The sequence below is a fragment of the Nerophis ophidion genome, linkage group LG07 (assembly GCF_033978795.1).
Source record: "Nerophis ophidion isolate RoL-2023_Sa linkage group LG07, RoL_Noph_v1.0, whole genome shotgun sequence".
In the NCBI taxonomy this organism is placed as follows: Eukaryota; Metazoa; Chordata; class Actinopteri; order Syngnathiformes; family Syngnathidae; genus Nerophis; species Nerophis ophidion.
Genome location: NC_084617.1, coordinates 27959877 through 27981347, shown reverse-complemented (window position 1 = coordinate 27981347; position 21471 = coordinate 27959877). Strand labels below are relative to the sequence as shown.

General features: G+C 40.2%; 1 protein-coding gene across 2 annotated transcripts in view; it reads right to left on the bottom strand.

Annotated features, from left to right (window-relative positions):
• Positions 1–17730, bottom strand: part of grin2aa (glutamate receptor, ionotropic, N-methyl D-aspartate 2A, a) — a 472867-nt gene extending 455137 nt beyond the window's left edge. Inside the window, exons 1-2 of one of the 2 annotated variants that reach the window (XM_061905859.1) lie at positions 17093–17730; positions 16897–16988 (exon numbers count right to left, since the gene is read on the bottom strand). The gene's annotated coding sequence lies outside the window, so the exon portion shown is untranslated. Of the gene's footprint in view, positions 1–16896 lie in introns of both variants that reach the window. The other variant, XM_061905858.1, reaches the window with a different exon arrangement.
• Between the last annotated feature and the right edge of the window lie 3741 nt (positions 17731–21471).

The following is a 21471-nucleotide window of genomic DNA, read 5'->3' as shown; positions in this document are numbered from 1 at the left end:
TGTTGAAAACAAATACAACACATAAGACTGTAATTTAAAAAAGAAGTTACTTTAGAACAGGGGTCTCAGACATGCGGCCCGCGAGACGTTATTTTGCGGCCCCTATCTTAATATGAAAGTTTAATGTTAGTGTGGCCTGCGAGTTTTATATGAATGGCTCTTGACAGCGTTTTGTGCGGAGCTGAAGGAATCTATCAATCACAGTGTGGTATGTGGCTCTCGAGGGCCGAACATTGACATCACTTGCGTGATGCAAGCAGGGAAACGTTTTGCTGCTCTTCCGCTCGCTCGCCCGCCTGATCGCTCTCTCTCTGTCACTGTGTGTGGGTGTGTCTCTCTCGCTCCCTCCCCCGGCGCCGCTGAAACAGTCCAGGCCGGGGAGACGAAAGGTCCGGTAACTTCCAAAGCACTCCGCCGAAGGACCGAGCGATAATACAGAACTGTGGTGCGCTGCACCCCAGCGCTGATACTCCGACAAAGAATCGCTGGGCGAATCGAAAGTGTAACACATTAGTCTTGATGTTAGCCCAATCGGGGCTAATTGCGCTACCGTAACTGTAAATTCCATAGCGTGCTCATAACCACATTCTAGCTGCCGACATGTTGCATGCTGGCTAGTGTAGTTTTTATATTCCCTAGCTCATAACATCACAGTAAGTATGTGTACATTGTTGCTGACTGGAGAAATCAATTTATTATTGTTACTTATGACTGATTTATTCACTTGATTCTCATTATGTGCATTTATATTTTGATTTTGATTTTGTGTTGAAAATAAAAATAAAGACATTTGAAATATTTTTTAAAAAAATATTTTCTTGCGACCCAGCCTCACCCAGACTCCCCATCCAGTGGCCCCCAGGTAAATTGAGTTTGATACCGGATTTTTAATGCGTCCTTGGTGAGCGACTTTTTAAGCGAAGGATGGTGCTTTATTGTGAGCTGGATAAGACTTTCCGTGTCATTCGTAACAACAAGCATAAGACGGCTTGTCCCGTGTGCCTCGTTAAGCGGAAATATTACTAAAGCAGACCTGAGGATGAATAACCCAAATGTGAGCATATTCTTTTGATAATAACTTCAAAAAGTATTTTCTCTTCACCTCAAAGTTGTTGGATGTGTTTTTTAAAGTTTGCTTGCTTTTACAGAAATTGTTGCCATAATCCCTTGAAGTACAGGCAATAAATTCCTTTCAAATCAATGGTTTTAATGTGTTAGCATTGCCGTATTAACCCTGTATTACTTTCTAAAATATCAGTGAAACAGTAGACCACGGGTTGATTCAAAAATCAACCATAACATTTGAGTTTGTCGATCCGAACCTGTGAGGTCATCGCTTGTGTTTTGGAAACAAACAAGTATGTGCGACAACAAGAGGAGAAAAATGTAACAAGACCACAAACAAAAACCTTGCAAGTATGGGAACATTTCTAACTAAACTCGTCTAAGACAAATGGTTTACATTTCAAGGCAGTACGTTTGTAATGTGGTAGCATTTTAAAGCGGAGGGATGCCGGACATCAGGAGAACGCTATCTGTAAGATAGTTAGCTTGTTAGCTAGCTAGCTAAAGACAAAGTTGTGTGAAAAATCAATTTCACTACCATTTTCCCCAAACTGAAACTAAAAATGTGTCTTTCGGAACACATCGTTTTCTCAAATTGCACTTTTTTATTGAGGAAGCTAGTTGGGTTTGGTGCTGTTTTGTGGTTTTGAATGCTGCTACTTTGACCGTTGGTCTTTTGTTTACGTGCATGTTGATAGTTTGTGTCAGTACAGTATGTGCCTGTCCTTACTTTAAAATGGACATTTTTGGATTAGTATAATAATGATCAGGTACAAAACCCAAAACCAGTGAAGGTGGCACGTTGTGTAAAAGGTAAATAAAAACAGAATAAAATAATTTGCAAATCCCTTTCAACTTATATTCAATTGAGTAGACTGCAAAGACAAGATATTAAATGTTCACACTGAGAAAATAATCAATAACTTAGAATTTAACGGCAGCAACACGTTGCAAAAAAGTTGTCACGGAGGCATTTTTACCACTGTGTTGTATGGTCTTTCCTTTTAACAACACTCATTAAATGTTTGGGAACTGAGGAGCCCATTTTTTGAAGCTTTTTAGGTGGAATTCTTTTCCATTCTTGCTTGATGTACAGCTTATATTGTTCAACAGTCCGGGATCTCCGTTGTGGTATTTCAGGCTTCATAATGCCCCACACATTTTCAATGGGAGAAAGGTCTGGACTACAGGCAGGCCAGTCTAGTAGCTGCACTCTCACTATGAAGCCACGCTGTTGTAACACGTGGCTTGGCATAGTCTTGCTGAAATAAGCAGGGGCGTCCATGATAAAGTTGCTTGGATGGCAACATATTTTGCTCCAACACCTGTATGTAACTTTCGGCATTAATGGTGCCGCCACATATGTGTAAGTTACCCATGCCTTGGGAACTAATACACCCCCATACCATCACAGATGCTGGCTTTTGCAACTTTGCGCCTTTAATAATCCGGATGGTTCTTTCCCTCTTTGTTCTGGAGGACAAAACGTCCACAGTTTCCAAAAACAATTTGAAATGTGGACTCATCAGACCACTGAACATTTTTCAACTTTGCATCAGTCCATCTTCGATGAGCTCGGACCCAGCGAAGCCGGCAGCGTTTCTGGGTGTTGTTGATAAATGGCTTTCGCTTGGCATAGTAGAGTTTTGACTTGCATTTACAGATGTAGCGACCAACTGAAGTGTTCCTGAGCCAATGTGGTGATATCTTTTACATACGAATGTCGGTTTTTGATGCAGTACTGCCTGAAGGATCAAAAACCTTGTATTTTGTCTTTGCAGTCTATTCAATTGAATATAAGTTGAAATTATTTGCAAATTATTGTTTTTTGTTTTTATTTCCGATTTACACAATGTGCCAACTTCACAGGTTTTGGGGTTTGTATTTATTGTAAGTTAGTGCATGCCGAAAAATAGTTTGAGACGAATTTAAAAGCTAATGGCTAAATTAGAACCACTTGATAGGTGTGCGCTTTATAATCCGATTAGTCAACTCATCGCTTCGTTAATCAATCGTGTTTCCCATACATATGTTTAAAAAAAAATTGCTGAAGTTATTCATTTTAAATGACAAAAATCTCCAAAATCACATTTGTTCAACGTTTGTACAAGTTTAAAACAACCGTGATGCTAATTTACGTTAGCCTGTCAATGGGATCGTCCATTGTGTGTTAGCATTAGGCTAGCGGAATGAGAGCCAACTTTTATCCTGTCTACTAGTATTGATTTATTTTACAGTTAATGCCAAAATGTATTATTGATTTAACACAATTCTTACACGTATGTGCACTTCCTGTGTATATTAATGTACTTTCCTTTGTGTGTTTTGTCTTACACTTACGTTACTATCAACAAACAACCTCATATGGAGAGTTTTCTTTTTAATCTCTAATTTAAATGACTGTTAACTTATTTGCCAAACTAAATTCCAACATTCAGGAAGGGCAGAATATTTCGTGTAAATAAACCAGGGGTGTACAAAGTGCAGCCTCTGTTATAAATAAGCAGCAACAATTGAAAAATACAGCAAAACGATGGACTGTAAAAACAAAAAGATATGCTGATAATAATAGAAAATGATCATAAAAATAATAACCATTGTCATCTGGAATAGCTGAAAAGTTCATATTCAATCATTCAATCAATGTTTATTTATATGGCCCTAAATCACAAGTATCTCAAAGGGCTGCACAAACCACAATGACATCCTCGGTACAGAGCCCACATAAGGGCAAGGTAACTCACACCCAGTGGGACGTCGGTGACAGTGACAATGATATTAATTGATACCCTCTGGTTAATTAGAATCAACTCACAGGACTGTTTAATCTTAGAATGTCTTTTTTTTCTGCAGTGGTAGCAGCGGCTGCCAGTTGTGGTGGCGTCGTGGCGACAGCAGAAGTTTCTGTATTGGTCACGCCAAAGAAATGTGGCACTGTTAACTGTAGCCTGCCTTTAATCGCCAACCTGCGGTTAGCGGTTAGCATTTGTGATTTCACGGATGTAAATTTTTAATGCCTCAGGATATCAAATTTCATGCTTTTTAAAGCAATTTTGTAATTACATTTTCGCAACTTTTAGTGAAAACCTTGCAACCAAAAAAACCATTCGTCTGTAAACATACCTAAAACATTTTTTAGCCTTAGGGGGGGAAAAAACACACAAATACAATTATTTAAAGTAGACAATTTCATCAATGTGACACTGCCCAGGCCACGCCCCCAGTAGCCTCTGACCACGCCATATAATAATACAGATAAAGATGAAGCTAGGAACGCTGAAGCGTGGCTCTGCAAGAGGTTATTCGCTCTTGCTTTTTTAGCCATTAGCTAGAGGCTAAATTCCATCTGCAGTCAGCAGTGTTTCAGCAACTTCTAAATCACAAATCCTCGCCTCCGTGGTAAAAAATAAAGTACGTTTTTTACAAGTTTCATCCCTTCGCTAAACATGCTTCACAACACACCGTAGGAGGATACGGTAGCTAACCGCTAACAGCTTTCGTACGAAAATTTCTTCAGACTATATCTTCAATATAGAGGCAACGACAGTACTTTTTCCACTCTACTGGTACTGAGTGCACCTTATAATGTGCAGACGGACTATTTTAGCGGCGCATTGATAGCAGCGAGCTAATGCTAACTTACGCTGCTATTGTGATGGTGAAAAAAAACACAAAAAGATGCTAGTTGTGAAAACCTTTTTTTGTTGTTATTTTAAACCTTTTGCGATTGAATTTAATCTAAAAGGACTTATGTGAGCGTCTCGTTGGGCGACATCCAGGCGAGAGTGGAATTTGTACAGTAAATTTTTGTTTTATTATGGTTAGTTTGTATGTTTAGCACATATCAATGATGCTAACGCTATAGTTTATCGATGAAGCTGCATCAGTTTAGCACTCGGCTTCTGAAACTTATTGCTCATCCTCTTTCTGTTCGGGCTCAAAAATATAAGGTCCTAGATCATATTTTTTTTCCAAAGTAATCGTTGTTGTTTAGCATTGTTGTTGACGGTGAAGGGATCTGTGGTTCCTTCACGATTTTAAATGCATAATAAAAGGTAACAATTTAGTCAACAGGGTCCTCTCATTATAGTCACTAAAACATACAGACAGTGCCAACAATACTCCATTTACATGTTGTGAGCTGAAAATTAACTATATATAAGTGATATTGTTTTTACAAGCGCTAACGCAGACAAACTATTTGGGAAATCCTGGCAACTCTTGCTACATGAGGCCCCAGTGTATCAATGAAGCTGCAACAGTTTAGCACTCGGCTTTTGAAACTTATTGCTCATCCTCTTTCTGTTTGGGCTCAAAAATATAAGGTCTTAACGCAGACAAACTGTTTGGAAAATCCTCAGAACTCTTGCTACAAGAGGCCCCAGATAACGTTGTCCGAAGTGGACTTGTATTGGCAACTCAAAAACTCTATTGCATTTGTTGGCATAGAGCTGTAGGGGCCTTGAGAAAATACAAGTCAATGCTGCTTAAAATGTGATTTAAATGCTGCACTACATGAAGGAGACTCGCCCTGCAATGCCAGCCTGCTGAGGTGGGCAAAAACACGTCACAATGGCAAGCAGGCTACTGATCCATTAAAATATGCCTGGATCAAACTCCAATACGGAGTGTCAGCATTTGGCCCGGCACCGCGTCGGAATTTCGGGGGAAAAAGAGAGCAGGTTGAAAACGGATGAAGGAAGTTGAGCGGATGCAATAAAAGAAAGGGAGCAGCACAAAAAGCTTCCCCTCTTTTGGCACCGCCGAGTGAACGCTGTTTGGCAGGGTGGTGGGTAATCTCTGGTAACACTTCTGGTACCGAAAAACACGACACAATAGGATGAATGTTTGTTTGTATCCGCCATTAAAAAGAAAACATTGTTGGCATATTCCAGCGGTCCTCTCACACATAACTCGCTCGCACACGCATCAATAATTCAGCTTGCATTATCTCGATACCATGATTAATATGACAGCATTTAGCGCCACAGTCATGGCAGCGCTGCCTTCTATATCGTCCTAAATGGCATTAAAGTTGCATTAACATACTGTATGCACTCTATGTGTATGATTTATTTACAAAGTCTGGTCCAGGGTGCTCCATGCACATGCAAAGTGTGTTTTACTGTGTTGCACAGGAATAAAGATATGTTCATCTCTCAAAGATGAATATTCCATAGTTTTTCCTTCCATCTGCTGTATCTCTTCCATTGATCTCTATAAGTTCTTTACTGCGTTTTATTTATTCCTCCACTATTTACTTGTCTAGTCAACGAGACCAGAGCAAAGTATTTTAGTGTGGTAGCTTTGGGCATATTCATCTTCATGTTTAATTGGTTGTTCAGCGTTACCTTGACAGAGTGGAATTTATTATTGAATAACCGTGTCTTGGAGCACCGGCGGCAAATGCGGGATGAAAAGCAAAGCAAAATTCAATTACTTCCCCGCAGACCTCCACTGTTGTAACCTTGTCTATTGTATAGTCGGTTCGGGAGGATTCTTGCTTCGTTCCTGTGAGAATCCTGCTTGTGACTTTGATCAAATTATGCACAAAGCGATCGTATCTTGGAGGGGTCCACGGTTTTTGGGTCCGTATTTTTGACAACAGCAAAACTGTATACAAGAAGGGAATGATCAGACTCTTTTTCCTGAGGTCCTTTAATGCTTGCAGCAAGCTGTTGAAGGTATTTTTCTCAGTCTGTTGTGGCCTGTGCCCTGTACTTTGCAGTGGTTTGTTGGGGGAGCAGCACCAGCAAAAAGGACTCAAACCGGATTGACAAATTGATCCGGAAAGCCGGCCGGGTATACACTGTTGTTCTATTTAATACCCAAAAACACCATAGAGCCTACAATTCCACCAATAATATTTATGAGTTTAAAAAAAATCTGTTGAATAATTGCAAAAATGCATGTTGCACAATATCTTAAGCTGAAGTGTTTTGAAAAACAGCGTTAGCAGTTTTTCTAGTAACAAGTCATCCAATTATTTGCTTTTATGTAAGTGACAACCAGTTTTCGGTAAACTCCTCTTTACTCATTACTCTAACGAAAAAGTTATTTAATTACAAACAAAATTAGGTTTTTAATAAATGTAATGAATTACAAGGGAAAGTAATATTGCATTGATTAAACAAATGTAATATCTGCTATATATAGTTGAGAGACGTTTCATGAGAGCAGAGTGTGTGCATGCTAACGCGGAAATCGCCCTAGGTTTAAAAAAAATTTGTAACACCAAGAAAAAACATGATCCGGCAAACACACGGGCTCCGAAACGTGTCCAGACCCGAGTACCTTTTCGTTTCTATCGTTGATGCAGCTTTTAATCTTGGTGACGGCAGCTTTTAATCATGGTGGTGACATATTTTAATTGTGGTGGCGGCAGATTTTAATCGTGGTAGGAGCAGATTTAACCCTGCCGTAGCACACGTTCGCCTCTCCTGGGTGACCCCCAAGACTCTCTCGGGTCATATCAGCTGTAATGACGATTCATGAGAGCAGAGTGTGTGCATGCTAACGCGGAAATCATAGCGCCCTAGGTTTAAAAAAAGATTAGTAACACCAAGAAAAAACATGATCCGGCAAACACACGGGCTCCGAAACGTGTCCAGACCCGAGTACCTTGTCGTTTCTATCATTGATGCAGCTTTTAATCGTGGTGGCGGAAGATTTTAATCGTGGTGGCGGCAGATTTTAATCGTGGTGGCGGAAGATTTAACCCTGCCGTAGCACACGTTCGCCTCTCCTGGGTGACCCCCAAGACTCTCTCGGTTCATATCAGCTGTAATGTGTCCATCTTGCTCTGGGTCGGGGCCAGCTGGATGAGTCTCTGGAACACCTCCAACGAGAAGTGCCCGAGGAATTCACCTGGGTCAGATGCACCTCAGCTGATTCGCCTTAGCGTGAAGGAGCTTGTAAGAGTGATCTCGGCATCCATCAAAATGCAATTCTGGCTTTTGCAACGTATGCTTTGGTGCACCCTTACTATAAGGAGCTACATTTTTCCTGCACTTTGAACCCTCCGGCGTATAAAACGGCGCAACTAATTTGTGGATTTTTTTTCGCTGATGGACACAACGCAAATAGCAAAAACTAAAATGGTGTGTTGTTTGCACTTTGGTGAAGTGAAGTAAATTATATTTATATATCGCTTTACATAGTCAAACGCATTATAAAAGTTACATTTAAACCAATGTGGGTGACACTGGGAGCAGGTGGGTGAAGTGTCTTGCCCAAGGACACGACAGCTGTGACTCGGATGGCAGAAGCGAGGATCGAACCTGCAACCCTCAAGTCGCTGGCCCAGCCGCTCTACCAACCGAGCCATGCCACCCGATGGAGCTTTCTTATGGAGGAGTTCGCTCACTGTAGGTGCTGCTGGGTGAATTCCTGCAAGTGTTTTCTACTTTTTAAAGCTTTGAACCAGAAGTACAAGTAACGTTCTGTCTTCTAATCGTGTGTCGCGTTTTTACTCGTACGGACTCTTCATTCGGCACTTCGAGCAATGTTTGTAAGTTTTACAATGTAACTAAAACAATTCTTACTTGCTAAACCGCCCCATGTGCGACGTCTGTAGGAGTGCATATTTGTGTGTGCTATGGTAATTAGCTTATATGCTAAAACGTGTCTTGTGTGTTAATGTGGACCCCGACTTAAACAAGTTGAAAAACGTATTCGGGTGTTACCATTTAGTGGTCAATTGTACGGAATATGTACTGAACTGTGCAATCTACTAATAAAAGTATCAATCAATCAATCAAAGTGTTAGTATTATTACCTTACCATGGCATTCTTTTTGTATTGTTTCAGTTTCACAAATTTCTGAGTAAATTCACCCAAACGTCACCATGGCTTTATTGAGTCTGTTTAGCTGATTGGAGAGCTAGATTCCGCAGCTAGTGGGTCCATGACGTTGACTTCTGTTTTGCTTTATCAGCCGTTTTACTGCCAAAGTACAGACACAATTAAAAGGTATGTAAATAAAATGCATTCCCTGTGTTTAAATAAATTCACAACATATATATCTGCGGGTTATAGTCCGGTGCGGCTAATATAAGGATTTGTTTTTTTGTATTCTTTAATTTAGTGGGTGCGCTCTATAGTCAGGAAAATACGGTAAAGATGCGAACCCTCATCCTCACTACTTTGCACATAGCAATAAATCCCCACTATAACAGACCACACTGGCGAGGCCAGTAAGGCCGTAATCAGTAAAACAAAGAAGAGAGTCCATCCATCAGTTATTTAACAGACACAAACAAACCCGCAGAATATAAAAGTTAATGTAGAAATTTCCACCAAGAAGAAACAACTGAAGCTTAAAACAGCACACCTGTACACCCAAAGCCGTGATTCAGAAAAAAACACTTCCCGGCCCTCGTCTTCCTGCGGTCCAACACATGTAGGCCAGCCAGACTAACATCCGCATCTCAAAGCCTCCTATGGGGGTAAAGAGCTGATCCTTCTGAATCACTTTGATGATCTGGTGGGGCTTCTTTTCAAGCGGAGATAAATAAGCTCTCTTCAGGAGGATTCAACGACGGGATCTCAATGTGCTTGGAGCATGATATACAGAATGTTCCAATCGATACAAGCTCGGCTTAAAAGACAAGTAAGGCCAGCTCGACTTATAAGTTATGGTTATTGTCGTATGGTGTCCGAAGAACCATGTCCGATCATTGGTAGTTTTAACAATAAACCAAACACATGCTTATGACTTGGCTTTACCAATAAGACCATTGTTATTTCAAGCAATTTCCTGAACTAAAAAAGGGTTTTTTAACCTTTTTGGCTGCTCTTTTATCCCTTGTGCAGACAATGTGATAAAGGCCTACTGAAACCCACTACTACCGACCACGCAGTCTGATAGTTTATACATCAATGATGAAATATTAACATTGCAACACATGCCAATACGGCCTTTTTAGTTTACTAAATTGCAATTTTAAATTTCCTCGCGAAGTGTCGTGTTGAAAACGTCGCGGTATGATGACGCGTGCGTTTGACGTCACCGGTTGTAGCGGTCTTTATTTTCCAGCCCGATCCAAGCGATAAGTAGTCTGCTTTAACGGCATAATTACACAGTTTTCTGGACATATGTGTTGCTGAATCTTTTGCAATTTTTTCAATTAATAATGGAGAAGTCAAAGTAGAAAGATGGATGTGGGAAAATTTTAGCCTTTAGCCACAAAAACACAGCCGGTGTTTCCTTGTTTAAAATTCCCGAAGATGAAGCTTTACTATGGATCAGAGCGGTCAAGCGAACATGGATCCCGACGACATGTCAACCGGCAGTTTTCGGTGAGAAAATTGTGGTAATAAGTCGCCTCTTACCGGAGACTTCAGCGAAGCTTCCGTCCTGCTGCAGCTGCCGTGACTTCCCTCAGAGACTCTGGCGTCAACACACCCGTGGCCACACCCCTCCGACTTTCAGGTACTATTTAATCTCACTAAAACACTAGCAACACAATAGGCAGATAAGGGATTTTCCAGTATTATCCTATTAAATTTGTCTACTAACATCTGAATCGCTCCCACTGCAATCGCTTTTTTTTTTTTTTTGGCCTTCACTCTAAATTTCATCCTCGCTCAAATTAATGGGGAAATTGTCACTTTCTCGGTCCGAATAGCTCTAGCTGCTGCTGGCTATGATTGTAAACAATGTGAGGATGTGAGGAGCCCTAAAACCCGTGACGTCACGCGCACATCGTCTGCTACTTCCGGTAAAGGCAAGGCTTTTTTATTAGCGACCAAAAATTGCAAACTTTATCGTCGATGTGCTCTACTAAATCCTTTCAGCAAAAATATGGCAATATCGTAAAATGATCAAGTATGACACATAGAATGGACCTGCTATCTCCGTTTAAATAAGAACATCTAATTTCAGTAGGCATTTAAAGCCTGAGTAGCAACAGATAGTTACTTCCGCCGGGCTTCTCACAGGCGCTGATATCCGTCACACACGGCAGACGGCAGAAAATGAGTTTAACCACAACGCACACTAAAAAGTAATACATGTTCCTCAAAGAAACCTAACACGTTATTAAATGCTGAGTTGCTAAAAAGGAATCCTTCACACATTGCACACAATTGGGAATAATCCGAAAAGATTTTACTGTAGGAAGAATAGGCACCTAGGACCTTATTAGAATCGTACAGTCAACCAAATTTTAATCAGGATTAGGTTAGGATGATTGTGGGCGATATTAACGTTTAAAATTGCATATCAAATTGGATGTTTTCACAATATCAATCTTTTTTCCGGGTTGTTGAAGCCAGTCGCGTTGTTTTCACTGCCCCGAAGTCTGTAGAGTCTAGCTCTAGAGTTAGGCACCGCTTTTAGACTTCCGGCAATTGCCCACTTTCACCGATAGACCGAATAAAAAATTTATTTAGGATTGTTTTTGTATGGATATAAAATACTTATTTTTCTCAACCAACTGTTGCGTGAAATTGTGAATCTGTGTCGCAATATTCGCTAAGAAATCGCAGCTTTGTACGTGCTCACAACGGAACGTTTTCCATACGGAAACATGATCAATTGGGGGAAAAAAACAAGATCTGAATATCACGTACTCTGATCAGTCTACTGGATGTTTGCATCTGTGCTGCAGACACTTCGACAAAGTTATTCGTCCAATCTACGACAGGACTGTCTTTTTTAGGACTCCTCAAAAGAAATCTGCAAAATTGATAAATAGAGCTAAAGTTGTCGTGTAAATGTGTTTATTTATAAGAAAATTGATGCAGTAAAATTTAAATTTGTGGCCAAAATCAAATATTAGGAAACCGCGGCAACAATCGACAAAAACCAAAATGATCATACCGATTATTGTTACCGTTGCATTTATGGTTTAGAGCAGGGGTCACCAACCTTTTTGAAACCAAGAGCGACTTCTTGGGTACTGATTAATGCGAAGGGCTACCAGTTTGATACACAATTTAAAAAATTGCCAGATATAGCCAATTTGCTCAATTTACCTTTAATAAATAAATCTATATATATATTACAAAATGGGTATTTCTGTCTGTCATTCCGTCGTACATTTTTTTTCCTTTTACGGAAGTTTTTTTGAAGAAAATAAATGATGAAAAAAACACTTAATTGAACGGTTTAAAAGAGGAAAAAACACAGAAAAAATGAAAATAAAATTTTGAAACATAGTTTATCTTCAATTTCAACTCTCTAAAATTCAAAATTCAACCGAAAAAAAGAGGAGAAAAACTAGCTAATTCAAATCTTTTTGAAAAAAAAAAAAAAGAGAATTCATGGAACATCATTAGTAATTGTTCCTGATTAAGGTTTATTTTAGAATTTTGATGACATGTTTTAAATAGGTTAAAATCTAATATGCATTTTGTTAGAATATATAACAAATTGGACCAAGCTATATTTCTAACAAAGACAAATCCTTATTTCTTCTAGATTTTCCAGAAAAAAAAGTTTAAATAAATTCAAAAGACCTTGAAATAAGATTTAAACTTGATTCTAAAAATGTTCTAGATTTGCCAGAATATTTTTTTGTAATTTTAATCATAATAAGTTTGAAGAAATATTTCACAAATATTATTTGTCAAAAAAACAGAAGCTAAAATGAAGAATTAAATTAAAATGTATTTATTATTCTTTACAATAATAAAAAAAAAAAACATTTTCTTGAACATTGATTTAAATTGTCAGGAAAAAAAGAGGAAGTAATTTAAAAGGTAAAACGGTATATGTGTTGAAAAATCACAAAATCATTTTTAAGGTTGTATTTTTTCTCTAAAATTGTCTTTCTTAAAGTTATAAGAAGCAAAGTAAAAAAACAAATAAATTTATTTAAACAAGTGAACACCAAGTCTTTAAAATATTTTCTTGGATTTTCAAATTCTATTTGAGTTTTGTCTCTCTTAGAATTAAAAATGTCGACCAAAGCGAGACCTGCTTGCTAGTAAATAAATAACATTTGTAAAATAGAGGCAGCTCACTGGTGAGTGCTGCTATTTGAGCTATTTTTAGAACAAGCCAGCGGGCTACTCATTTGGTCCTTACGGGTGGTGACCCCTAGTTTAACTGTGTACTCACCGCACTTAAACCGTGGCAATAGTTTAATAATTATGCCCAGGCAAAATACTGAAAGGCGTCGCAGACCGAGTAAATTGGTCAATTGGAATGTTTGGACGTTGAGAATGTCCTCACAGAAGACACCCCCGGTATGTTCACAGATAACAGTCCGTGGGTCTTTGTCAGATGTATTGAAATACGTCATCGCAACGTCCGGTTTTGCAAGTGTTGTGTGTGATAAGTCTAAGTTTTGGTGGCCCTAAGTTTGGTGGATCACTACTAATGAATCAAAACATTAAGATTTATATTTGATTATGCGTATGTAACGTTTATTTGGCCTTGATATTATTATTATTTTTATTTCATTGTGCGAGCTGGCAACTTGTCCAGGGTGTACACCGCCTTCCGCCCGATTGTAGCTGAGATAGGCACCAGCGCCCCCCGCAACCCTAAAGGGAATAAGCGGTAGAAAATGGATGGATGTATGTAAATTACTCTATAATGTCACGTTATAGATTGCTGACCTGTGGGACACACTGATAAGCTTTACCTAACATAATGAATAATCGTCATTTCAATATTGATAAAAGTAGACAATCAACATTTTCTGGTCCGTACTGTCTGCTTCTATTTCTTGTATTCTGTCACGTCACTTCTGCCCGGAAGTGAAAAGCAGTGGTGGTCAACCAAGCCAAGATGAACTATCTGAGTACAAAGGAGGCTTAAATCTTCAAGCAAAATTTAGATACTTGCAAAAAAAATCTAACAATGCAATGGAATGATCCTTATACTTTATCAAAAAAGGATTTGTTAAACGATATCAATGAGTGCGAAGTTCCCAGACATGTCGAACTATCTTGTGCTCCAGACATCATTCAGTCGAAAAACTTGGAAAAGCCCATAGTTCTTTCATTTACAGTATGTGTGTGTGGTTGGGTTAGGGAAATTGGTATCAAGACTCTCTCCGATAAATATGCATCGTTTTTGCTTGGGTAAGGTTGTATTTCGTGGTTTGACTTTGCGTCTTTCGAGGACCAGTCCATGTAAACAAACTAGCGCCTGACAGCTCGACACTTGAGACTGCATATCCATTTAATTAACTTACAACTACTGAATCATCACCATATTTGATTGTTGTTAAATGTACTCGCGTAGACTGAGAAGTACGTTTGCTGACTAAGTATCACTGACGCTAACTTTCTGGTTTTTGTTTTAAAAAAAATTTTACTACAATTAATAACTACATCAGTATTTGATTGTAAATACTAAATGAGTAAAGTATATTAAAAAATATGTTATTTAACAAAGTGATCACAGCACACATGCGTTCTTCGACTTTGCTCCCTTGCTCTGGAGTGAGAGCCACTTTTGTCGTCGCCGTTCGTAAAATCGTGCACTCTTCCACCCTTCCCTATTACTTCTCGAGTAACTCTGAAGAAAAAGTTCATCCTTTTCGCGATTTGGACTGCTCGTACAGCCGAAAACAACGCAAACGTAGGTCATTGTTCTTCGAGGAACAGACCCTGGCTTGACCACAACGCATATTTGATGAGCCGGACGCCATTCAAATCCAAGCAATAGTAAATGATTCAAATGGTAGCATTAAGTTAATCAGCGAGGTTGAATCAAGCCGTTTATCCGTGGACTTTGAACTGATGAAATTTTTAATGAAAACACTGTATACGACAGTTTCTATAAACAAATACTTACTGACACATTTCAGATGAAACTTCAATCTGGCCATTTCGAGGCTGTAATCAAGTTGACAATGCCTCAAAGGTAGCCATTGTACTGCCTCCTGAAATGTTTTTTCAGTTGAGACAAGGGTTTTCTAATAATTAATTAGCCACTAAAATCGTGTTAGTTTAACACAATTAACACAATGTTGCAGTTAGACCACAGGAGTAATGAGCACCGTCGTCTGTTCCTATACCATTTCCAGCTGAATCAGTCACTTACCGCCTCACTCTTTTAATTGCCGGCTGAAATTTCACTAAACGCCAGCATCTGAGCAGCACTGGGAGCCCGCAGTTTACCCTTGGCTACACCACGGACAGCCAATCGGAGAAGAGACAACCATTCAGACCCCGCTGGCGATTTGGGGTCATCAATGAACCTAACATGTTATTGGACTTGGATTTATTGGAACTGGGAAACACAAACACTTCCTTCTAGTGAGCCATTTCCTTTACTGTGCGTCAGTCAGACTTTGAGCTACTTGCGTCTCAGCAGGCGAGTAAATGGGGCATATTAATAGAAGTATAAAGATGATGTAATGGTGATATCAACTGCTTGCGCTATCGCGTGTTCCGCGGTTGCTCGGCTGCACTCACGTCAGATAGACGCTTTGTTCATTCCGCGCTAACTAAAAAGGAGTTTGCTGTCGTGCATGTAAGCCTCGTTTTTGTGGTAGTGGGCAATAAACAGGATTGCGGTCTTTTCGTTTCCCCAAAGTGCTCTCTGAGGGCCCCCACGTTCGGAGTTGGCATTAGCCACGGATGATACTGATGACATAGTAACTGTCTCGCAATTTGGTTATCTTAGGCCTGGCAGGTGGGCTCAAAGTAATTTGGTATCAAAACAAAGATTTGATGCCATGCCAACCATCCCATGTTTCTTTTAAGCTCGCCATCCCATGTTCCTTTTAAGCTCGCATTCCGTCTCCCAGGTAGGCAGCAAACCCAGAAGCGAAAGACACTTTAGCGTTGGCCTCAATCTACATGGAGGGAGGTGGGTTAATACTTTATTTCTTTTTTTTCTGACCAAAAAAAAAAAAATATATATATATATATATATATATATATATATGTATATATATGTGTGTGTGTATATGTGGATTGGCCCTCCATGGGCTGCAGCTGACGCCTTTACATAGTGGGAGGAGGCGAGAACTGCGCTTGAACAACGTGACTGGCGCCTGGGAGCAGGGCAGGAGAGGATGGATGCAAGGCAATGCAAGTGCGACCCCTGCTGGCAACAAGAGGGAAAGCCTCCTGCACCCCGCGGACAACTGTCTTCTGAAGACACTATATCCACCTCCCAAAAGCCCAAAGCCAGCATTCTAACACGGTTTTGACCCCCAAAAATGTTTATTCCAGTTTATGAACTAACCAATAAGAAACTGAATGTACCATCTCTTTGCTTTTGCTCTATTCACCAATGCATTACTATTTATTCACCCTGCACATATTATGGATTTAAGTACTTTTAGTTACTCACTCATGTGTATTGTTTACAATGAACAATAAGAGCAGAGTCTACCAAGTTCAATTCGTTGTGCGTGAAACAGAACTTGGTCGTTAAAGCTGATTCTGATCCTGGCATGGAGTGGGTACCAACTAAAAGTTGTGCCAGCGACCAATTTGAGTAAAAGCCTAAGATTTTAGTCCATTTTAACGGTCTGTGTCACAAAAGATGTCTGATCAACCATGCCTTTCATGCGACATTCATGGTCAAAGTAACGGATTTTAGAAGAAGAGGGGGGCTGCACCTACAGAGGTGGGTTGTGTAGCCAATCTCACTGCGCCAACACGATGAATTGGAAGCTAATTACAGCGCATCATTCATGCAGAGGGGGTTTTTTGGCACAATATTTTATTTTTTCTTATTCAAATTAGATTGATGTTGTGTCTGGTGTGGTGTTGGTGCTGCACTTTGGCTCGGGGACGCCTGTGGGGGATCCGGTCCGAGGAGAGCACCAGCAAAGAGGGGATAAAAAAATATGTATAGGCGTTGGATCCCCGGCATGCGGAACACGGAGAGGGGGAAAATGCCAAAGTACTTACAGCGTCTCCCTTCCACGGAGCTCCAAAACAGTGGCGTGAGATGACATTGCAACGGTCCCCTTACAGCCTCGGATGGTGCTCACTCTCAAACCCTGCACAACAGGAGGGGGGGGGGGGACAAACCACCAAATATCGGGAGAGGGATAATTTCCACCGTGCCAAAAAAGAAAAGAGTGGAATTCCAGGTTGTTCTCACTTTGTGACGGCAAAGAACGTCAACGTTGTAGTAAATCCAGTCTTCATTGTGCGTGCGCCTGCGGCTGATGCTGCACTGCAATCTCTGCTGGCCCCGCCGCGCATGGTGGGGGGCTCGATCTGCCTCTGCCAGATCACAGCGCTCGGTCTCTCGTCATTGCCGTCCCGGGGCTGAGGAGAAGGGAAGAGGCAGGCTGGACGCGCACGTTCGCGGACCAGTAGAGAGATCCCGCAGCCCGCAGAGAGCGTGCATGTGACCCGCTCTCTCTCAAAACCCCCACCGCCCCTCAACCCTCTCGTCGCGCACGTTGTGTGTTTACGGGATGTGTGCGCCGAGCGTGCACTCGTGCGCGCTCTGCAGAGACGGTGGCAGCTCGAAGGATGGACGGACTCTTGGCGGTTCTCGCCTTTCTGCATGCGCTAAAGCGCCTTCAGGAGGGGGGAGAGTTGGGGTGAATCGCAAATCCTGCGCTTCTCCTGGAAAAAGGGACTGCTTTACTCCTGATGGGTCTTTGGGGAGCGGTGCGCGGTGGAGTCGATCCAACCTGGCAAAGTGGGGAAACAGCAGAGCTGATGAATGGTGCAACAAGCAATGGTGCATAGAAGAGGGATCAATGCTGAGGAAAGTCAACTCCTGCATCTTCACTCACGAGTCCACTCGTGAATACAGAACAGTCAGGGCTACACTTTCATGAAATCTTACTGCTTATCCTGCAAAATAACGCCTGAGCCAGAACCCACCTCAGTGGACTTTAGGCAAGAGGCAAAACCTGGAGCAACCACCAAACAACAACAATTCAAGCCAGATTATTTTAACAATGTCTCCAAGGAACTGAACATGACCGTGCAGATGGCCGATATGGGCAAAAACTGTATCACTATGGCCTTGTTCACACTGCAGGTCAATTCCATATTTTATTTATTTTGCCCGTACGCAATCGGTTTTAGGTTTTTTAAAGTCTGTGTGAACAGTGCAATTCCGATTTTTTTACATATCCGTCCCAGGACTCTTTCGTATGTGGAAACATAGGCGCCGATGTACATTTTTGCCAGTGGGCGCTCGGTGTGTGTGTATCTAAAAAAAAATAGACCTTTAGAGAAGTTAATATCCCCTATGATTTGTGGCTTTATAATTGTGTAAAACCGACCAAACTCGCCACAAAAAATAACTACTACAAGATTGATATTTCAAAAATTATTTTAGAGATTGAAAGTTGTCATTAATCCCACGTGGGTGCTCGGCATTGTCCATGGAATTGGCGACTACGTTTGGAAAATAATGTTTTTTTTATTTTACTTGAAAACAAATTAAAGTAATATAACTTATTGTAACCCGCAGAAGAAATCACACAAAGTCTGACGCTCTTTTTAACTCTTATTGCCAATCCAATCCAATCCACTTTATTTATATAGCACATTTAAACAACAAGAACGTTTCCAAAGTGCTGCACAGCCATGTTGAAAACAATATTAAAAAACAATATTATGTTCCACCAATGACTGAATAAAAACAAAAAATAAATAAATATAAAACCAATATAAAAAACAATATAAAAATAAATATGATTAAAAACTATTTTAAAGAGTAAAATCAATTAAAACAGTAAAATAGAAATCAAAGTGTACAAAAAACACATAGGACAACAAAGGACAGAGGACCACACAACTCACGTAGTGTTAAAAGCCAAAGAATAAAAGTGGGTCTTAAGACGAGACTTAAAACACTCCACTGTGGAAGCAGTTTGAACATGGAGGGGCAGAGTAGAGTTTTCCAGAGCTTAGGGCCGACCACAGAGAAGGCCCTGTCTCCCCTGGTCTTAAGTCTGGTCTTGGGCACCACGAGCTGGAACTGGCTCCCCGGGCCTCAGAGCGCGCGCAGGAGTGTAAATTTGGATGAGGTCCGAGTTATACTGAGGTGTCAGTCCATGTAAAGCTTTAAAAACGAACAGCAATGTTTTAAAAATCAATTCTAAAATGAACAGGGAGTCAGTGCAAACTCTGAAGAATTGGGGTCATATGCTGGCGTTTCCTGGCCCCTCTTAAAAGTCGTGCTGCCGCGTTCTGGACTAACTGCAACCGGGAGAGAGCTTTTTGGCTAATGCCAGCATAAAGTGCATTGCAGTAGTCCAGGCAACCTGAAATAAAAGCATGCACGACTTGTTCAAAAAGGTTAAAAGATAAAAACAGTTTAACCTTTACCAAAAGACGAAGGTGATAAAAACACAATTTTAAAATTGCCAATCTTATAATAACAAACGGCTCAATTCCAACAGGTTTTACCTTCCGTGCAAACATTTTTCGGCTTCCCCGGACACACAACCACGCTTCCTCGTTTTCTTTCCAATCAGCTTTCAGGCAAGGATGGTGTGTTTGCAAACATGGGAAAAACTGACTTCAAAGCCAAAACAAACAAACATAAAACATTAACATGAGCTGGTTATTAAAGTATGAATTGAAATATACAGGCTATTTTTTGCACACTATTGTAAGTTATGTACCGAAAACATAGCTATTTTCTACCTTTATTATCAATTCTATGATAACAAACGGCACAATTCCAACAGGTTTTACCTTCCGTGCAAACACTTTTGCGCCTGCCGTGTTAGGGGCCAATTAAGGCATGTAAATATACATTTACAGAATATTTATGTGTAAATAACTCATTACAAAACGTATATATTTGCCGCTTATAGTCCCGATGCAGCTTATATATGGAAAATTATTTTTGGGGACGAGTTTGTTTATTTTAGGTGCTGCTTGGTGAATGTGAATTCCTGCTGTTTAACCCCTTTGAACCGGAAGTAAACCTGCAGTTCCGTTTAGAAAATTAAATCCAGCAGCTGGTGGGTCCATGACGATGACTTCTGTTTTGTTTGATCAGCCGTTTTACTGCCACGTTACAGTCAATTAAGGTATGTAAATAAACATTTAAGGAATATTTCTGTGTAAATAATAAATTTTCTTATGTATATACATGCGACTTGTAGTCCGGTGCAGCTTATATATGGAAAATTATTTTGGGGGACGAGTTCATTTACTTCAGGTGCTGCTTGGTGAATGTGAATTGCTGCTGATTAAACCTTTGAACCGGAAATAGACACGCTGTTCCGTTTGGAGAGTTAAATCCCGCAGCTCGTGGGTCCATGATGAGGACTTCCGGTTTGTCTGATCATCCGTTTTACTGCCATGTTACAGCCAATTAACGTATGTAAATAAACATTTAAGGAATATTTCTGTGTAAATAACTAATTTTAGAAAATATATACATGCGACTTGTAGTCCGATGGAGCTTTCATATAGAAAATTATTTTTGGGGACGAGTTTGTTTACTTTAGGTGCTGCTTGGTGAATGTGAATTCCTGCTGTTTAAACCTTTGAACCGGAAGTAGACCTGCCGTTTCGTTTGAAGAATTAAATCCAGCAGCTCGTGGGTCCATGACGATGACTTCTGTTTTGTTTGATCAACCGTTTTACTGCCCTGTTACAGCCAATTAAGGTATGTAAATAAACATTTACAGAATATTTCTGTGTAAATAAAAAATTTCCTAATGTATTTACATGCGACTTGTAGTCCGATGCAGCTTATATATGGAAAATTATATTTGGGGACTAGTTTGTTTAATTCAGGTGCTGCTTGGTGAATGTGAATTCCTGCTGTTTAAACCTTTGCACCGGAAATAGACAAACTGTCCCGTTTGGAGAGTTAAATCCCGCAGCTCACGGGTCCATGATGATGACTTCCGGTTTGTCTGATCATCCGTTTTACTGCCATGTTACAGCCAATTAACGTATGTAAATAAACATTTAAGGAATATTTCTGTGTAAATAATACATTTTCTTATGTATATACATGCGACTTGTAGTCCGATGCAGCTTATATATGGAAAATTATTTTGGGGGACGAGTTCATTTACTTCAGGTGCTGCTTGGTGAATGTGAATTGCTGCTGATTAAACCTTTGAACCGGAAATAGACACGCTGTTCCGTTTGGAGAGTTAAATCCCGCAGCTCGTGGGTCCATGATGATGACTTCCGGTTTGTCTGATCATCCGTTTTACTGCCATGTTACAGCCAATTAACGTATGTAAATAAACATTTAAGGAATATTTCTGTGTAAATAACAAATTTTAGAAAATATATACATGCGACTTGTAGTCCAATGGAGTTTTCATATAGAAAATTATTTTTGGGGACGAGTTTGTTTACTTTAGGTGCTGCTTGGTGAATGTGAATTCCTGCTGTTTAAACCTTTGAACCGGAAGTAGACCTGCCGTTTCGTTTGAAGAATTAAATCCAGCAGCTCGTGGGTCCATGACTATGACTTCTGTTTTGTTTGATCAACCGTTTTACTGCCCTGTTACAGCCAATTAAGGTATGTAA